Here is a 20793-nt window from a genome sequence, read left to right on the forward strand (position 1 = left end):
TAATGAAAAAAATATACCATGCTGACATCAATCAAGATGTTAATCAAGAAGGAAAAAGGAGCTATATAAAATTGAGAGAAGATTTTCATCAGGTATAAAGAAAGGCATTATGTAGTGATAAAGAGGGCAATTCTTCAGGAAGACATAATAATCCTTAATGTTCATGCACTTAAGAAAAAAAGAGTATCAAACTATGTGAGACAAAAAGTAATATGACTGCAAAGAAAAATAGATTAATCCACTACCATAACTGGAGACTTCAACACTCTTGTATCAGAAATGGACAAATTCAGGAGACAGAAAATCAGTAAAGGTATCATTGAACTTAATAATACCATCAATCAACTTGATATAATATTCTATAGACTACTTCATCAACACGAAAGCATACACATTTTTCTCAAACTTACATAGAATATTCACCAAGACAGACTGCACTGTGGACCATAAAACATACCTCAACAAACTTAGAAAAATAAAAATCTGAAGAAGCTTATAGCACCATAAAAGAAGGAAGTTTTACACACACACACACACACATTGATGAGAACATGTCAGATACAAGAGCAAACTGAAAATGTGCTTAATGGCCAAAGCTGGAGCAATGTAAGCAAGAAATCAATAAAAACTATGAATGAATCCGAATTGGTACAAATAAATAATAAAACATAGAGAGGTGGAGAAGATACAAATCTCCAATGCAGAAAAATTCCAAATAATATATGTAGATACTCCACACTGAACGAAGTTGAGCACAACTCCCCATGTGGAAAGTATGGGCTATGCATAGTGATATTGTTCCAAAGAATACATTATGCAAGTAGGGGATGAGGGGATGAATAACTTTGCACTCAAGAAACCTGAGAAACACTACCTCAGCCAGTGACAAAGCTCAAAATTTATGGTAAGTGACAGCACGCTGATAATACATACCCTTGACAAACAGTGATAAAATGGCATTTTGTCTTTGTGGTCTTATTTCCCCAAACTCAAAACCTCAAACTAAACATGAGAATAACATCAGAAAAATCTCAGTAGAGGGATATTTTACAAAGTAACTGAACAACACTCCTCAAAACTGTTAGTGTCATGAAAATCAAGCCAAGTACGAGAAACTGTCACCGTCAGGAGGGGCCTAGGAAGACGTAATGGTGATAAGTAATGCAGTGTCCTGGATGAGATCCCAAGACAGAAAAAGACACTGGGTGAAAACTAAAGAACTCTGAATAAAATATGGACTTTGGTTAATTATATCAACACTGCCTTTTTAATTTTAACAAATATACCTACTAATGTTTGTTGTTCAGTCACTAAGTGGCGTCTGAGTCTTTGCAACCCCATGGACTGCAAGCACACCAGGCTTCCCTGTCCTTCACTATCTCCCAGAGTTTGTTCAAACTCATGTCCATTGAGTCAGTGATGCCATCTAATCATCTCATCCTGCCACCCTCTTTTCTCTTTGCCTTCAATCTTTCCCAGCATCAGGGTCTTCCTCAATGAGTCGGCTCTTCACATAGCTTCAGCATCAGTCCTTCCAATGAATATTTAGAGTTGATTTCCTCTAAGACTGACTGGTTTAATCTCCTTTCTGTCCAAGGGACTCTCAAGAATCTTCTCCAGCACCACAATTTGAAGCATCAGTTCTTCGGTGCTCAGCATTTTTTGCAAGTTATTTTACATTTGCATTCTTACAAATACTCAAGAAAAAAAATAATTTCTATTAAAAAAAGATGGAAAGTTTCTTAAATTTTCTCATGAAATCTCTTTAAACATGATATTATTTTGTGCAAAAACAGTACTATATATCAGTATCTATAATATTCATGGCAAAATCCTAAAGAAAAATTCCATTCAGCTACATATAATTTTACATCCAAAATACAAACATGATTTTTATTAAGAAATTAATAGATAATATTAAAATATAAGTTAAAATTATCTGATAGTTCTAAATCAAAAATAAAAATAATATTTGTTTCACTGGATGATGGAAAGTTGTTATAGGGCTTACTTAAAACATTTTTTAAGAATTAAAATAAATGTTAACATGAAGTCCCCATAATCAATAATAGACATCATTCTTAGTATTGATCTTCATAATAAGCAAGATGACTGCAGTTAACATTATTATATTATTTTAGCTAGTGAATTAAGACTTTAAATAGATATAAATGATATTGGGCAAGTGGAAGAAAAGTTACCATCATTTGTAGAAGTAGAATTCTTAATAGTCATCTAGAACCTAGTACATTCAAAATGAAATTATCTCCCAGAACACGTACCAAATAGTGTTTTTCATGTTTTACATCCATCGACTAATTCAACAAGAATCCAAAAAGACATTTTTTATCTTTTATTTTCCTTACCACCCCATTTAATCCATGAGCAAGTTTTGGTGGACCTATCACCAAATTAGTCAATTCTCTCTAATGTGTCTGTTACAATAATCGCCAAAATTGATCTATCCAATTCTACTCTATAATTCTTTCCTTAGTTAGGAAAAATCACTTAGCTCTAGTGATTTTTAAGTCAATTACAATTCACTTGCTAACAATTTAAACTTATCAATATGATATATTTTTATAATATAGCATATAATAGTGTAGCAATTAAGTGATTTCCACTAGAAAAACTAAATTCAAAGGAAAAAATGCTAAACTGAACCAGTCAAGTCAAAGAGATATTCTCCTAATTAGGAGAACTCCTTTGTTGTTGTTTATTGCCTCACATGAAACATAAAAATATGATGTCAGGTCTTGGGTAAAAAGAACTATTTCTTCTGAAAAATTTGATTAGAAAAATGGAGACTCTATTGCCATCAAATCATACGTCAAAGACAAGAAAAAAAAATGGTGAAACAGACACTGATAACTGAATAATGAATAATCCTGATTGGCATCATTCCAATATCCTGATGGAAAATAAAGCTCATAAGATATTATTACTGTTTTGAGTAAGGATGCACCTGAAAACACTTTTCAGGACATATGTGTAATGGAAATCAGTTCATAAGGATATGTTTTCTAAGAATCATTTATAATTTGTCAAATACTCAGCTGAGGAATCGATATGTGTACAAGTGAGTCAGTATGAACAAACTACCATTATTCCTAAAATATTATGCACATGGATGGACAGATGAATGAAGGGGTGGATGGAGGAATGGAGATATAAACAATCAGGATAAAAAGTAAATATATTCATGGAATGCACAGGGGTTCTTTTGAGAAAGCAACTTCATCATCTTAAGAACCTCAAAGGTACAACTATTAAACCCCATAAGGAGCTATAAATAAATAACATGTTTTTCTTTAAGTAAAATATGTAAAGCATGAGGGTTACAGATACAGAAGTAAAATTGTGAATTTTCTTCTTGAGGAGTGTGTAATAAATTTTTCTCTTAAAACATTAACATTTCTACAAATTGCAGTGTACATAATAATGTTAATGCAATAAGAAGTTCTATAGAAATTTTATGCAGAAAATGCAATTAGAGCCAAATAGTAAAAGTGATAAGAATGTGATGCTATACTAATAAGAATACATGAAGCCAGACTTGTACACCTGACTGTAATTACATCACTAACACCTGAGGAAACGAAAGTTGATTAATGAGAAACAGATGCTAATTTTGAAGCCTGCAAATTCAGATACATTCAATAATGTGAAGATGTGGAATGCAAATGAAGTAAGGAATGCATCATATAGACAAAATATAAAGCAGGAAAAAACAAAGAGGTTTTAAAAAATTGTGTAGAATATAACAGGGATAGAAAAATGGATGAAAACTAAAATGAACTAGCATGTGGGAGCCTTTATTTTTTAGCTATTTGAATGTTACTCAACAATGATAGTCAAAACCAAAAATTTCATAGATACAAGAAATGTGAATGTGGTTCATTTCGTTATGTCAATCTTATTAATTACATATTTGTTCTAAAATTAATCTGAATCTTAGTGTATAAGCAAAAGTTGAGATAAAATATGAAATCAACATTTTTAGAAAGTGTAAGTTCTCCATGTGACCACATTAACACTGATGGGCAAAACATGTCATACTAATTAAATATTAATTTTAGCATGGTGAAAAATTCCATTTGGAATGATGAAGACATAGTAAATTCTGATTTTCCTAATTTGTTTTTGACTCTGCATGGCTTGTTACCAGGGATTAGTTCCTCAACCAGAGAGTGAACCCAGGGCCACAGCAGTGAAAGCAACAAGTCCTAATGAGTGGATGGCGGGGGAATTTCCATGATTTTCCTTATTTCTTAATCAGTTAACAAAGTTACTTTTTCTTAGTTTCAGCAAAGCCCCTCCACTTCTTTAAGATCTTAAGGTAGATGACATTGACTTACTTTTCAACCTCAGAATAACACTTGCAATTAAGATGTTACTCTGCATCATTTACATCATTACATTATGCAGATGAGCTTTCAGAATGCTAACTAGCATATTTTACTCCTTGGCAGCTGCAGTACAGTTTTATTCTTTGTATCAGGAATTGAAGCACCTGCACTTCAGGGAACCAACAGAACTGGAGGGAGACAAACCATCAAAGTATAATAATCCAGAAAAATCTCTGAAACTATGTCACTGTGGACATTTAATTCTCACTAGAGATAGGAAGTGTTGCTGCATAATTGAGCCAAATAAAGGGAAAAAAATAGTATTGAAAATTTGTTCAATTCTTCCAGTGCCCTGAATGGTCAACATCTATTAAAGAGCCAGAAAATGTCCTTCAAATCAAGGTCCCTGCTTTCCTGGAGGCAATAAAATACATGACACACAAGGAGTGATGAATTTCTGAGGCTTCTGGAGAACACCAAGTCCTTGTAGTCTTTTCACATTTTGTCCTTACCACCTAGCTCCACATTTATTTCAATTTCCTTGAGAGTTTTGTGAGGTTATTAAAAAAAAAAAAAAACCTTAAATATTTAGTTTAAGACTAAAATTATAAAATATATTTCCTTGGAAGACAATTTTAGCGACAGCAAGAGAGTCTGTATCTTTAAGAATCTTTAATTCCAATGATATTATTAGAAGAAAAGCATATTATTTATTTGAAAGATATATTTTTCATAAGAATAAAAATAATTGCTGTATCAATAAAAATAATTGCTTTATCAGTTTAATATACTTTTGCCTACAGCAGTAACATATATCAAAGATTTTTAAAATTGAATCAAAATATAACACAGCAACTCCATTTCTACCAAAGGCAGTAAATCTGAAAGGCAGTATAGAGTCTCTTTTTTTCTACCATAACAAAAATAATGTCATACTTATTTGAACCGGTTTCTATAATAACAGAAATAATTCTAAATGAACTCCTATTTTCAAGCAAAAGTGATGACTTTTTAAAAAATTTAAGTGTATTGTAGACAATTAGGATAGAACCACTTAATATAATAAATGTGACTTGTAAGAATTTTAAGTGCTTATATAATACTATCAGAATTATAACTGGAAGGGAGGAAACATCAAAGGAGTTTGCAGTATTTCTTAAGAAAATGTAAAATCTATTTGGTTTGGATATCAGGAGAAGCTAATTTTAGGTGTCTATACTTAACTGCTTCAGAAGTGATTTTCTATTTTGCCAGAAATACACACACCCACACACAATTGAAGTAAATGCAATTTAACAAGACTTGATGGTTTTGTACCTGATCAATTCTTCTCTTATACACAATCAGAGAAAGCTTATTTTAAATACTTTTTCCAACAAAGGCAGAAACTTTTACCCCTACAAATTGGAACCAGCATTTTAAGTAAATGCTGAGACAAAATATACCTAGTGGCCACCAAGAGGGAAAGCTGACAATCTGAAAACAAAAAGTGCACAAATCCACCAATCATACTAACATTAATTTATACAATTCAGTGGTACTTTAACTAAAAGATGCAGTTCTACACAGTAGCCAATGCACAATAAAACACAGAATTCCTCCAGGGGTTAATTAAAATTAACTGCCTGCATATAAAGACTGGATTCTAGGAAATAAAGTTGCTGAATAGAAGGCAATGGGAAATGCCCTTTATTACATGCAAAGAAAGCAAAACACTGGAAAACAGCACAGACCCCCTGGGTACACATCTGCAGAACTAGAAATGGAAGAACTTGATAAAGACTGGGGATTAGTTTCACCTTCTCTAAAAAACCCAACCTGCGAAAAATTCTCTAAAATCTCCTTTTTGTTTTATTTTCCAATTAATATGTACATATTAAACCAGTGTCTTATTCCTAGGGCAACTTAGTTCTCGAGGTTAATATTAATGTGTTAATTCCTGGGCCAATTTGAATTCAGGTTTTCATTTTTAGCTGTATCATAAATGCTATTAATTGTATCCAAGATTTTATTCAGTTCAATTAGCAAGATGGCCTTAATATGCCTCTTGGTTTGATTAAATTTTAAGTAGATTTCTTCCTAACTAGAGGCTCCCAATCTTCCTTTTTGTTAGGACACTTACTTTAGAAAACTTGCAATTGTAAATTCTTTCTTTGTCCCTTTGAAATATAAATTTTCCCAGTCTCCTGTCAGTTTTACAAACAAAGCTCTTTCCCTTCAGGGACCTGGGAAACATCTCTTTGAAATATAACTATCAAATCAAAGGAAAATGAAAGCATCAAGAAAGATAGGGCCCTATATCCAGTCTCTGTGGGAGGGTAGGCGCCTAAGTTTTTCAATAAAGACCAATATGCAAGCAATAGCTTAATCATATTAAACAACCACATCCTAAGGTCCTCTAATACTTTTCCACTGGCTCATCTTAGTGCTTAAAACTCCTCATTGCTTAAAACTCTCCTGCCTGTCATTTTCGTGGAGTTGTGTCCAAGCTCTCTTGACTATTTCAATAGTCTTGATCCCTACTAAAATAGTCTTGAATAAAATGTTCATTCCCTAACTCCATCTGCTTAAGGCAATGTTTCTTTGACAAAATGCAGGACTGACAAACAAGTGAAAAAAACTAATCTGAGAGAGGGTAAAAAGAGCTGGTCAGTTCAGTCAGTTCAGTCACTCAGTCGTGTCCGACTCTTTGCAACCCCATGAACCGCAGCACGGCAGGCCTCCCTGTCCATCACAAACCCCCGAAGTTCACTCAGACTCACGTCCATCGAGTCAGTGATGCCATCCAGCCTTCTCAACCTATGTTGTTCCCTTCTCCTCCTGCTCCCAATCCCTCCCAGCATCAGAGTCTTTTCCAATGAGTCAACTCTTCACATGAGGTGGCCAAAGTACTGGAGTTTCAGCTTTAGCATCATACCTTCCAAAGAAATCCCAGGGCTGATCTCCTTCAGAATGGACTGGTTGGATCTCCTTGCAGTCCAAGGGACTCTCAAGAGTCTTCTCCAACACCACAGTTCAAAAGCATCAATTCTTCCATGCTCAGTTTTCTTCACAGTCCAACTCTCACATCCATACATGACCACCGGAAAAACCATAGCCTTGACTAGACGGACCTTTGATGGCAAAGTGATGTCTCTGTTTTTCAATATGCTATCTCGGTTGGTCATAACTTTCCTTTCAAGGAGTAACCGTCTTTTAATTTCATGGCTTCAGTCACCATCTGCAGTGATTTTGCAGCCCAAAAAAATAAAGTCTGGCACTGTTTCCCCACCTTTCCCATGAAGTGATGGGACCAGATGCCATGATCTTCGTTTTCTGAATATTGAGCTTTAAGCCAACCTTTTTACTCTCCACTTCCACTTTCATGAAGAGGCTTTTTAGTTCCTCTTCACTTTCTGCCATAAGAGTGGTGTCATCTGCATATCTGAGGTTATTGATATTTCTTCTGGCAATCTTGATTCCAGCTTGTGTTTCTTCCAGTCGAGCATTTCTCATGATGTACTCTGCATATAAGTTAAATAAGCAGGATGACAGTATACAGCCTTAACGTACTCCTTTTCCTATTTGGAACCAGTCTGTTGTTCCATGTCCACTTCTAACTGTTGCTTCCTGACCTGAATATAGGTTTCTCAAGAGACAGGTCAGGTGGTCTGGTATTCCCATCTCTTTCAGAATTTTCCACAGTTTCTTGTGATCCACAAAGTCAAAGGCTTTGGTATAGTCAATAAAGCAGAAATAGATATTTTTCTGGAACTCTCTTGCTTTTCCATGATCCAGCAGATGTTGGCAATTTGATCTCTGGTGCCTTTGCTTTTTCTAAAACCAGCTTGAACATCTGGAAGTTCATGGTTCACATATTGCTGAAGCCTGGCTTGCAGAATATTGAGCGTTACTTTACTAGCATGTGAGATGAGTACAATTGTGTGGTAGTTTGAGCATTCTTTGGCATTGTCTTTCTTTGGAATTGGAATGATAATGGACCTTTTCCAGTCCTGTGGCCACTGCTGAGTTTTCCAAATGTGCTGGCATATTGAGTGCAGCACTTTCACAGCATCATCTTTCAGAATTTGAAATAGCTCAACTGGAATTCCATCACCTCCACTAGCTTTGTTCGTAGTGATGCTTTCTAAGGCCCACTTGACTTCACATTCCAGATGTCTGGCTCTAGGTGAGTGATCACACCATAATGATTATCTTGGTCATGAAGATCTTTTTTATACAGTTCTTCTGTGTATTCCTGCCACCTCTTCTTAATATCTTCTGCTTCTGTTAGGTCCATACCATGTCTGTCCTTTATCGAGCCCATCTTTGCATGAAATGTTCCCTTGGTATCTCTAATTTTCTTGAAGAGATCTCTAAGTCTTTCCCATTCTGTTGTTTTCCTCTATTTCTTTGCATTGATCACTGAGGAAGGCTTTCTTATCTCTTCTTACTATTCTTTGGAACTCTGCATTCAGATATTTATATCTTTCCTTTGCTCCTTTGCTTTTCACTTCTCTTCTTTTCACAGCTATATGTAAGGCCTCCTCAGACAGCCATTTTGCTTTTTTGCATTTCTTTTCCATGGGGATGGTCTTGATCCCTGCCTCCTGTTCAATGTCACGAACCTCCGTCCATAGCTCATCAGGCACTCTATCTATCAGATCTAGCCCCTAAAATCTATTTCTCACTTCCACTGTATAATCATAAGGGATTTGATTTAGGTTGTACCTGAATGGTCTAGTGGTTTTCCCTACTTTCTTCAATTTAAGTCTGAATTTGGCAATTAGGAGTTCATGGTCTGAGCCACAGTCAGCTCCCGGTCTTGTTTTCGTTGACTGTATAGAGCTTCTCCATCTTTGGCTGCAAAGAATATAATCAATCTGATTTCGGTGTTGACCATCTGGTGATGTCCATGTGTAGAGTCTTCTCTTGTGTGTTGGAAGAGGGTGTTTGCTATGACCAGTGCATTTTCTTGGCAAACTCTATTAAATCTTTGCTCTGCTTCATTCTGTATTCCAAGGCCAAATTTGCCTGTTACTCCAGGTGTTTCTTGACTTCCTACTTATGCATTCCAGTCCCCTATAATGAAAAGGACATCTTTTTTGGGTGTTAGTTCTAAAAGGTCTTGGAAGTCTTCATAGAACCGTTCAACTTCAGCTTCTTCAGCGTTACTGGTTGGGGCATAGACTTGCATTACTGTGACACTGAATGGTTTGCCTTGGAAACGAACAGAGATCATTCTGTCATTTTTGAGATTGCATCCAAGTACTGCATTTAGGACTCTTTTCTGACCATGATGGCCACTCCATTTCTTCTGAGGGTTTCCTGCACACAGTAGTAGATAAAATGGTCATCTGTGTTAAATTCACCCATTCCAGTCCATTATAGTTCGCTGATTCCTAGAACGTCGACATTCACTCCTGCCTTCTCCTGTTTGACCACTTCCAATTTGCCTTGATTCATGGACCTGATATTCCAGGTTCCTATGCAATATTGCTCTTTACAGCATTGGACCTTGCTTCTATCACCAGTCACATCCACAACTGGGTATTGTTTTTGCTTTGGCTCCATCCCTTCATTCTTTCTGGAGTTATTTCTCCACTGATCTCCAGTAGCATATTGGGCACCTACTGACCTGGGGAGTTCCTCTTTCAGTATCCTATCATTTTGCCTTTTCATACTGTTCATGGGGTTCTCAAGGCAAGAATACTGAAGTGGTTTGCCATTCCCTTCTCCAGTGAACCACATTCTGTCAGACCTCTCCACCTTGACCCACCCATCTTGGGTGGCCCCACAGGGTACCCCTCGTCCAAGATAAGGAGCAGTGGCTGTACTTTGCTGGAGCAGCCGTGAAGAGATACCCCACGTCCAAGGTAAGAGAAACCCAAGTAAGATGGTAGGGGTTGCAAGAGGGCATCAGAAGGCAGACACACTGAAGCCATAATCACAGAAAACTAGTCAATCTAATCAAAAGAGCTCATAGTGTTTCTTAATTAGAAATAACAGTAATTTGATTAAAGATCATATGACACAGAATTAAAGCGAGCAGTTATTAAACATAAAACACTGAATTCAGCCATAGTATGTTATCTGCTTCTACTCTTCCTTCGGTAAGAACTAAAATCTACCTACGCTTTTCATAGAGTATGGAAAGTAGAAGGTAAAAATAAGTATTTCTGAATTGCAGTGTGAATGAATGAAGAAATCAAGGGGTCAAAATATATAAAGTGTCCCCTTCAAAAAATATTCATGTAGACAATATTTTTATAAGCACCTCCTTTTTTTCCTATATTTGCTCTGAATTTTGCCTTCTCAGTTTCCAAAACTAAATTGATTCTCTTGAACATTCCTTTAGCTTCTAAAAATAATTTAAGTAATAGTAGATTTGAAGCCACTAACAATAGCAAGTTTGAAATACAAGTTGTAGATACATCCTCTCAGAAAAATTTCAAATATGTTTTCATACAAAGATTCTCCCATATTTTACATGTGTACACTTAAACAAGAATTCTTTTAAAATAGTAACTAATCTGATAATTATGGGTAGAAATTTGAAATATAAATATGTAATAAGATAATGAGATATTATATCCCCAAAGAACTATATTTGAAGACAAATCTGTATCTGTAAGATAAGGCACAAGAATTCAAAAAATAACTCAGTATCATTTTCTTTACAAAGGAAATGACTAATTCATATTTCTATTTGAAATATTCTAATTGGTCTGAATCACAGATATGTGTTCTAAGCTAATTCACAGGTAATGCCAATAAACCATGTTTGTACAAAATGACATATTAGGAGAGGGATTATATATAAGCACTTCCAAAGATTTGTAATGACTCCACATATTTCTCATATTAAGAATAATTTACATTTGCTAATTAACAAAACAAGCCTTAAATATAACTATGAGTAAAAAAAATTAAATTTCATATGGTAAAAAGCAGTGTTGTATGTGTATCTGAACCTAGGGTGGTCTTTTCTAGAAGGGAGATCTGAGAGGTTTAATACCCTGAACACCACACTTGGTACATGCATTTTAAATGTTGTTTTATTCATTTTAACCACCTATTACAATGCTCATAATATCTGAATAATACTTATAAGTTAAAGTAGATATAAATTTTGAGCCTTCAAAGAATAAGTGTGGTGCTGGAGAAAACACACGAGAGTCCCTTGAACTGCAAGGAGATCAAACCAATCAATCCTAAAGGAAATCAGTCCTGAAAATTCCCTGGAAGGACTGATGCTGAAGCTGAAGCTCCAATACTTTGGCCACCTGTTGTGAAGAGCTGACTCACTGGAAAAGACCCTGATGTTTGGGAAGATTGAAGGTAGGAGAAGATATGACAGAAGATGAGATGGTTGGATGCCATTACTGACTTAATGGACATGAGTTTGAGCAAACTCTGGGAGATGGTAAAGGATAGGGAAGCCTGGCATGCTGAAGTTTATGGGGTTGCAAAGAATCGGACATGACTGAGCAATCGAACAACAACAAATACATGCACATTCACAGATTTTGCAGATGTAAACAACCATCATACTCTACTGAAGATCCATTTAGAAAAAAAATTGGCTTATGTGTGTATTTTCTATACAATAATGATGCATAAGAAATAAAAATAAATTCTACTCTTTATTCCAAAGGATGGTGGTCTAGTGGTTGGGACTACATGCCGCCTCTGCAGAAGGCATGGGTTCCATCCTTGGTTGGGGAACTAATATCCCACATGCCCTGAGGAGTGGTCCCAGAAAATATCAACAAATTTTTTAAAAGAAAAGAAATAATATAACTAGTAAATAAAATCAGAATTCACAAAAGGAAAAAAAAATCATGGCAAGGTAATACAGGCAACAATGGCTTAATTAAAACCTAGAACATAGTATGAACTTTAAAATTTGGGTAGAATATAGCAAGATAAAAAAATAAAATAAAGAGGACATATTTTATGAGATAATACATGACAAAGAATAGAAGTGAGGATGAGCATAAGTCTTGCAATACAGGGGATACTACAGGTTTTCACTGTATGGAAATATTGGGTGGATATGGGCTAGATTAGAAGAAATACTATGACTGGACAGAGAAAATCTATATTAGGCATAATAGAAAGAACAGAAGAGAATGGAAGCTTTCGTGTAGGGAAGCAATGTATAAAACTGGCATCCAAGCATGGATTCTTCCAGCAGCAATGAGTGATGTAGCTGAATTAAAAAAGCTAACTAGGGAGCTACTTTTGCAAACCAGGAATGAATGGTAATGAATATGATTAGGGTGGTAGCAGAAAAAGAGAGAGAGAGAGAGAGAGAGAGAGAGAATGAATTCAAGTTGCCTGCACCTCATGCCCAAAAACTTAACTGAAAGAAACGAATAAGTTCAAAGATGACTCCAAGACTTAACCCTTAAGTGACTGGGAACTTAATAGAAAGAGAATGTCTGATAAGAAATACTAATTTAGGATGGGAAGCTAATGTATGCTTTAATATCTGTTTATTGTGATGGAATCCATCCAAGAAGATATGTTCATTGGGCAACCAGTGAAGGAGATGGAACTTGTGTAAATGGACTTGAATTATGCTTTTAGATGTATAAATATATGACAACTGATAACTTGCTATCATTTATTCATTGTCATTTAGTCATGTGATATATGTCAAATATTTCAAAAACAGTATCAGGTATGTACTGAAAGTTTCTAGGAAACATTTTATTCTCTTTACATGTCATTTAATCCTTACTACAAACCCTCATTCCAGGTATTATTGCTATTCGGATTCAGTCACTCAGTCACGTCCAACTCTTTGAGGCACCATGATTGCAGCCCACCAGGCTCCTTTGTCCATGGGATTTCTGAGGCAAGAATTCTGGAGTAGACTGCCATTTCCTTCTCCAGGGGATCTTCCTGACCTAGGAATCAAACCCAAGTCTCCTGTGTCTCCTGCATTGGTAGGTGGATTTTTTTACCACTGAGCCACCTGGGAAGCCCGTTACTGCTATTAGCCATTATGTAAATATGAAAACACCTAAGATAAAGAGAGGTTAAGAGACTTGCCCAAGGTTATAATAGCTACAGACAGAGCAGGATGCTTCATTGGTGCTCTGAAACCAGAGCCCAAACTGTAGATGCCACGTAACACTGATCGCAGGTGCAAAGGGCAAATAGGCTCCAAACATTAGAACAAAAATCAGTTGATTTAATTTGATTCTGCTAAAACTGAAAAACTGAACTACTTCTTTAAAGATTACTGAAAACATCCGAGAAATAAAATCTGTAACAGAATTAGCAAACTGTATAATCACAAAACTGATTTTCTTCTTTCAGAAAAAGGAAACACTTCGTTACTCAAAGTGTATATTCATTACAGAAAGCATACATTAAGTAAGCAAAGTGTGTCAATATTATCTATGTGTATGCAGACTTAATTTTTACAAATTTTTGTAACCTCCAAGGCTTAATATGTTTTAAAAGACTAAAACAATGGTTTTAACTTTTGTACAGAGCTCTTTGCATATTTCCCAGCTACTGTTTCAGAATTAGTTTTAAAAATTCTATAGATCACCTGGAAATTTTGAATATATTAATTTTATCTTCATAAACAATAGATATTATTACAAGATAATACAACTGAAGATAAGGCTACATAGTAACAATAGAAATTTGAAACTACAACAATGAGTTTTCTCAAGATAAACTTTTCAATGTACTCCTACAATTCTAACTATGGGGCATGTGCTATAATTATGTGTTATAGAAAAGAAATAAAAGATATTCTTTAGAAACAAATAAAAAGCAATATCAGAATTCCCTCTTTGCTCTAATTTGCAACAATGCTACCATACATTTAATCCAAAATAAAGTTTACTTTCAACCTTACAGGGTCACATATAAACTAATGTTAATACACAAGTATATCACACACACAAATATGGATCAATTGTCCAATTTTTCTTTCATAGATAAAGTTAAAACAGCAATACTTTTTCTACTGTGGAAACTCAAGACTCATTTTAAATATTTATATCCCATAGTCTACATATTAGCAAATTCTTAAAAATGAGAGACAAATTGTGCCTAGTAGTGGATTCCAACTACACAAATCACATATTTCATATCTCCAATAAAGTGCAATTGAGTACACAGTAAATGTGCTTTAAAAATAAATATCTTTATTTATTAGATTAGTATGAATCTGTCTGTGTGATCTAACAAAAACTAGAGATCAAAGATTGGATTCAGTTAGAAAATTAAAATGAGTTTCTGAGTATTGATAAATTTAATATTTAGGGTACTATTTAGGGCAAGAATACACAGAAGAACTGTACAAAAAAGATCTTCACGACCCAGATAATCACAATGGTGTGATCACTCATCTGGAGCCAGACATCCTGGAACGTGAAGTCAAGTGGGCCTTAGGAAGCATCACTACAAACAAAGCTAGTGGAGGTGATGGAATTCCCGTTGAGCTATTTCAAATCCTGGAAGATGATGCTGTGAAAAGAAAGTGCTGCACTCAATATATCAGCAAATTTGGAAAACTCAGTGGTGGCCACAGGACTGGAAAAGGTACATTTTCATTCCAATGTCAAAGAAAGGCAATGCCAAAGAATGCTCAAACTACCACACAATTGCACTCATCTCACATGCTAGTAAAGTAATGCTCAAAATTTTCCAAGACAGGCTTCAGCAATATGTGAACCATGAACTTCCAGATGTTCAAGCTGGTTTTAGAAAACGCAGAGGAACCAGAGATCAAATTGCCAACATCTGCTGGATCATCCAAAAAGCGAGAGAGTTCCAGAAAAAAACATCTATTTCTGCTTTATTGACTATACCAAAGCCTTTGACTGTGTGGTTCACAAGAAACTGTGGAAAATTCTGAAAGAGATGGGAATAGCAGACCACATGACCTGCCTCTTGAGAAACCTGTATGCAGGTCAGGAAGTAACAGTTAGAACTGGACATGGAACAACAGACTGGTTCCAAATTGGGAAAGGAGTACGTCAAGGCTGTATATTGTCACCCTGCTTATTTAACGTATATGGAGAGTACATCATGAGAAATGCTGGGCTGGAAGAAGCACAAGCTGGAATTAAGATTGCTGGGAGAAATATCAATAACCTCAGATATGACACCACCCTTATGGCAGAAAGTGAAGAGGAACTAAAAAGCCTCTTGATGAAAGTGAAAGAGGAGAGTGAAAAAGTTGGCTTTAAGCTCAACATTCAGAAAACTAAGATCATGGCATCTGGTCCCATCACTTCATGGGAAATAGATGGGGAAACAGTGGGAACAGTGTCAGACTTTATTTTGGGGGGCTCCAAAATCACTGCAGATGGTGATTGCAGCCATGAAATTAAAAGACGCTTACTCCTTGGAAGAAAAGTTATGACCAACCTAAATAGCGTATTAAAAAAGCAAAGATATTACTTTGCCAACAAAGGTCCATCTAGTCAAGGCTATGGTTTTTCCAGTGGTCACATATGGATGTGAGAGTTGGACTGTGAAGAAAGCTGAGTGCCAAAGAATTGATGTGATGCTTTTGAACTGTGGTGCTGGAGAGGACTCTTGAGAGTCCCTTGGACTGCAAGGAGATCCAACCAGTCCATTCTAAAGGAGACCAGTCCTGGGTGTTCATTGGAAGGAATAATGCTAAAGCTGAAACTCCAGTACTTTGGCCACATCATGCGAAGAGTTGACTCATTGGAAAAGACCCTGATGCTGAGAGGGATTGGGGGCAGGAGGAGAAGGGGATGACAGAAGATGAGATAGCTGGATGGCATCACCAACTCGATGCACATGAGTTTGGGTGAACTCCGGGTGTTGGTAATGGACAGGGAGGCCTGGCGTGCTGCGTTTCATGGGGTTGCAAAGAGTCAGACATGACTGAGAGACTGAACCGAACTGAACTTGCTGGCATGTTAAATGAGTGTAATTATTCAGTAGTTTCAACATTCTTTGGCATTGCCTTTCTTTGGGATTGGGATGAAAACTGACCTTTGCCAGTGCTGTGGCCACAGCTGTTTTCCAAATTTACTCACATATTGAAAACAGCATTTCTCTTATGTTTTTAAATAGGTCAGTTGGAATTCCATCACCTCACTAGCTTTATTCATTGCAATCCTTCCTAAGGCCAATTTGATTCCAACTCCAGGATATCTGGCTCTATGTGAGTGACTACACCATCATAGTTATCCAGACCACTAAGACCTTTTTTTTTTATAGTTCTGTGTATACTTGCCACATCTTAGTCTCTTTTGTTTCTTTTAGGTCCTTACCTTTTCTGTCCTTTACCATTCCCATCCTTGCATGAAATGTTCCCTTGATGAAGAAGGAAACAGACAGAACTGGACTCCATCTTAGAATAGGCTATGAACATCAGGCTACACGCATGGTTACCCTCCCAATGGATTCTGAACTCTGCACCTGGTGTCTATGGAAAGGGCATACCAATGGAAAACTAGATCCCACCCCCCTCCCTGGATGAAGGAGCCTCAGAACTTGTACCTAGACTCTCCTTCGCTTAAAAGAATATGGTAATTATCTCTGTAACAGCACAAAGTCGTAAATCCCATTATGCTTATCAGGGTATGACCACAGGCCTATTGATAAATGTCCACTGTTTAACAATTTAGGTTTATGACACATGAATCATGGGTTAACTTTGATCATATCTCTCTTTTACCTTGTCCAGACTAGTTTCAAAGAATTTGGGAAGGTAGGTTTGAGCACGTACACTTAGGGTATATAAAGTTCTCACAAAACTGGTCAGGGTCCTTGGCTTAGAGGGGACTCTGCCTTGGGTCCGCCGGTGTAATAAACTGCACTCCACTATCTGCATTGTCCTTCTGAGTGAGTTTGTTTCCTGGAACGTGTGGCTACAACATTGATATCTCCAATTTTCTTGAAGAGATCTCTAGTCTTTCCATTCTGTTGTTTTCCTTTATTTCTTTGCGTTGTTCATTTAAGATCTTCTTGTCTTTCCTTGCTATTCTCTGAAACTCTGCATTTAGTTGGGTATATCTGATAGCTTATGGTGAACAGTGTAGGATTCATGATTTCTGAAGAAGAAGATTTAACTTCAGGACCAGGGACCAGGCTTGATCACTCAAGAGCTTTTGTGTAGCAGAGTTTTATTAAAGCATAAAAAGGGACAGAGAAAGCTTCTGACATAGTCATAGAAATTTTGTTTCTCTTTTCTGTATATCATTCTAAATACTCATAATCTTCTCCCACTTCATGATCTGTTCAATGCTATCCACTCTGCAAAAACATCTTTAGTCTCCAAAATGGTATCTCTATTGTTCTATCAAACTCTTTATTTCTTTAGTATCATTTATCACAATTCTTAATTACCAAATACAATAATTTATGTATTATTTATTTATGATTATATATAATCTGTGTATAGGAAGACAAGAAATATCAGTAGATTGTAAGCTTCCTTTTATCAAGGTATATGTCTTTGGGAGATAATTCCATTTTGCCTTTTCATTTTTATGATCTGCTGCTGCTGCTGCTGCTGCTAAGTCGCTTCAGTCGTGTCCAACTCCGTGCGGCCCCATAGACGGCAGTCCACCAGGCTCCCCCGTCCCTGCGATTCTCCAGGCAAGAACACTGGAGTGGGTTGCCATTTCCTTCTCCAATGCAGGAAAGTGAAAAGTGAAAGTGAAGTCGCTCACTGGTATCTGACTTTTAGCGACCCCATGGACTATAGCCTACCAGGCTACTCCGTCCATGGGATTTTCCAGGCAAGAGTACTGGAGTGGGGTGCCATTGCTTTCTCCGTCATTTTTATGATCAGAACCAGCCTAAAGTGATCCCTCAGTGAGTCTCACCCTTGTATAATCCTCCTCTCACAGGATGAGAGAAGCCTATGATCTCCTTCTAACCAGTTGAATGTGGTAAAAGTAATGGAATTAGTTAGATTGTATTGGCAATGATGATGAAACGGTCACTCCCATGATTACACGTAAAACTCCATTTTAGCAGACTGGAGAAAGAGAGTCTCCTGCTAGTCTTTAAAAAAAGTAAGCCACCGTGATATATTGGGGGAAAAAAATTTAAAAACTTAAATAGGGGAATATACCAAGTAACTGTGAGTGACCTTTAGAATTTGACCTCTAGAAGCTAGGTGCCAGACAGTGAGATAATGGAGACCTCAGTCCTACAACCACAGAAACCTGAATTCTGACAACAAGCAAGTGATCCTAGAAGACCACCTTGAGCTTCCAAAAACTCAACTGGCTGACACCTTGAATTCAGTCTATGAGACTTCGGGCAAAGAACCTTTATACCATGCCAAGACTTCTGACCTATGGGAATATAAATGAAAGTCGCTCATTCATGTCCGACTCTTTGTGACCCCAAGGATTATACATTCCATGGAATTCTCCAGGCCAGAATACTGGAGTGGATAGCCTTTCCCTTCTCCAGGGGATCTTCCCAACCCAGGGATTGAACCCAGGTCTTCTGCATTGCAGGTGGATTCTTTACCAACTGAGCCATCTATGGGAAAGAGATTACAAATATATTCTAGTCCACTAAATGTGTGATACTTTGTTGCATGGTAAAAGAAAACAAATACAGGTCCTGATGGCTGTATTGTTCTAGACTGTCTTTTAAAGAATGTTTGCTTGGTAAACAGCCTTGAAATAGTATCTCATAATCTTGAGGGAAGCGTTGTTTACTGACCAATTTATAATAAATCTCTCCTTCCAGAGCAGAAGGCAGGTGGATTCACTTAATGCCTATAACAAACGATTCGGGCTACAAGCCCAGGGTTCCTCAGCTGTGATGCAAACTTATTACCTGTGTAGCATCTCTCTGGGCCTTTTCTTGTCACCCCTGTAGGATATGGAATACAAGGGGAATTCACCCAACAAGTATAAAGACTTTGACCCAGACCAGGAGTCTTATTCCCACATCTATGAAACTGTGGTAGGATGATTCATATGGGCTAAGTCCCTTCAGCCGTGTCCAGCTCTTTGCAACCTTATGGACTCCAGGCTCCTCTGTCCATGGTATTCTCCAGGCAAAAATACTGGAGTGCGTTGCCATGCCTTGCTCCAGGGGACTCATTAGTCTGCAAATAGATAACATCTGAGAAACTTCTCAGTTCTTGACAACCTCTGTCTTTACCTTTTTATGCCCAATATCTAAATAAGACTTAGCATAATGCCTAACACTAAGCAGGCACTTAACTAAAACATTTTAAAGTAATGAATTTACTGATGAATCCAACATAACTACTATAACTCAGAAGAAATTCTCCTCATGAAATATGTCTTTTACAATCTGTGAAATTAAGGTAAAATACAATTTCCAATAATTTCTTTATTAATAAATTTTAAATAGGTAAATTTTATATTTGATTCTTTAAACCCAAATAAATCACATGCTTGTTGAGAACCTGCATTCTTGTTCCAGTCAACATTTCTAATAGTGTCTACAGAAGATAGCATTTTATAAATTAAGTAACTAATAAATGTATCCATCGAATTATTAAATTTGGTTTTTAATGCAGTCACACAATTTCAGAAGCAGTAGATTTTCCACATCATTTGCAACTGATTTGCTAACTAATATGCCAACTTTAAAATAATGAATAAAACACAATCACTAGCTATTTGATCAATGTTCACCAACTTTCTTAATATAAAAACCTTCTGATGGTAAATGATTTCTTTAGAGATATTTAGATGATCAATATATGTGTCATTTACAATATTCACATTTTACCTACAGCATGCAGGCCCAGGATACCATATTCTTAAGAAGGTTAATTTGACAATGTGATTATATTAGAATAAATTATATAACATTTTTCTGCTTTCGATAGTATTTTGTATGTGCTGACTGAACATTCACATTAATTACCTTTCATATTCACTAGTTTGGATAGGTAATGTAATGAATGAGGAAACCGAAACATATGAGTTGCCTACATCATACACACACATGTGCATACACACACACACACACACACACAAAGTACATGCATGCTCAGTTCTATCCAATTCTTTGCAACCCTATGTACCATAGCCCACCAGGCTCCTCTGTCTGTGGGATAGATCTTGGCATTTTCTATCTTCACTTTAAAAATTGAGTTTAATTTGGAATCATCTGAGAGGGAGCTGAGAAGACAAATCTGTTCCAGTCTCTAAGTCTCTAAATCTGCCCTGTCTCTAAGGAGAATTCTCATCAGGTAAAAGACAGCTTAAGTACAGCAATTTAACTAATTTGAAGGTTTCTACCACTAAAGTGTCTTTGCCATCTTGTATCTGATATTTAAAATTCAAAACGGCAGGTTCAGATGCAGCTATAAGCTACTAGAAAAATGTGATCTTGAACACCTCTACCCTAACACGCTATTACTTTTATTCTGAGAGCCAATGATAACTTCAGAAGGCATTTTAAATCTCCTAAAATTTTACATAAGCATCTTTTTAGGGAA

This window comes from Bubalus bubalis, chromosome 1 (genome assembly GCF_019923935.1).
Source record: "Bubalus bubalis isolate 160015118507 breed Murrah chromosome 1, NDDB_SH_1, whole genome shotgun sequence".
NCBI classification, from domain to species: Eukaryota; Metazoa; Chordata; class Mammalia; order Artiodactyla; family Bovidae; genus Bubalus; species Bubalus bubalis.